Source organism: Octodon degus, unplaced genomic scaffold (genome assembly GCF_000260255.1).
Source record: "Octodon degus isolate 3935 unplaced genomic scaffold, OctDeg1.0 scaffold00005, whole genome shotgun sequence".
NCBI lineage: Eukaryota > Metazoa > Chordata > Mammalia > Rodentia > Octodontidae > Octodon > Octodon degus.
Genome location: NW_004524581.1, coordinates 33703602 through 33704407, shown reverse-complemented (window position 1 = coordinate 33704407; position 806 = coordinate 33703602). Strand labels below are relative to the sequence as shown.

The 806-nt window shown below is 47.1% G+C and overlaps 1 protein-coding gene across 1 annotated transcript in view; it reads left to right on the top strand.

The window, feature by feature from the left end:
* The window catches only part of Mrps18b (mitochondrial ribosomal protein S18B), a 9264-nt gene that overhangs the window by 2493 nt on the left and 5965 nt on the right, over positions 1-806 (top strand). The gene's annotated exons all lie outside the window — the stretch shown is intronic.

Here is an 806-nt window from a genome sequence, read left to right as displayed (position 1 = left end):
CTGGCTGGCATGTGGTGCTGGGGGATTGAACCGTGGTCCCTGGGCTTTGCTTAGCTAGTTCTAAGTAGGTACTTTAGACCACTGAACCATCTCACCAGCCCCCTCCCAACCCTTTTTAAAAATTTTATTTTATTTTATTTTTTTGCGCAGTGGGATTGAACTCAGGCCCTTGTACTTCTCAGGGAAGCGCTTATTCTACTGAGCCATCTCCCTGGCCCTGAAACGGAGGTTATGAGCAGAATATATTTACTGAGGGAAAGAAAGTTCCTATCTGAGAGAGGGACAGGAGGGGGGCCTGAGTGAGTTATCCCCGGGAAGCTGTCTCTTCCAGGGACTTTTATAGAGGAAAACATGTGGTGAGGTGAGTCTAAGGTGGTGGAGAAGGCATGGGAACTCCCTTAGGTGGGCCTGAGGTGGGACAAAGCTGTGGTCACCCAATGAGATGACAAGCGCCATTGCTCAGGTAACCACCAAATAGGAAAGGGAGTCATGTAGCAAGCTGGCATGAATCCAGGACAGGGTCTCTTCCTGTTGGAGGTTGGGCTAGTGACTCATTGGGGCTCTTTGAAGCTATTGATGCCTATTTAGAATATCAACTCCTAAAAAAATAAAGAATACCAATCCCTAATGCCCATCCCTAGGGAAATATGTAGCTGTGTTTCCTCTTCTGTCTTGGTCTTGAGATGTGGCCCATGTGGGAGTGTCAGTCTCTTCTGAGTTGCAAGGTCACCTTGTCTTCCATGTTGTCCTTGAGGGGCCTGGCCTTGTCTAACTGCCTGTAACATTTCTTTTTTTTTTTTTTTTTT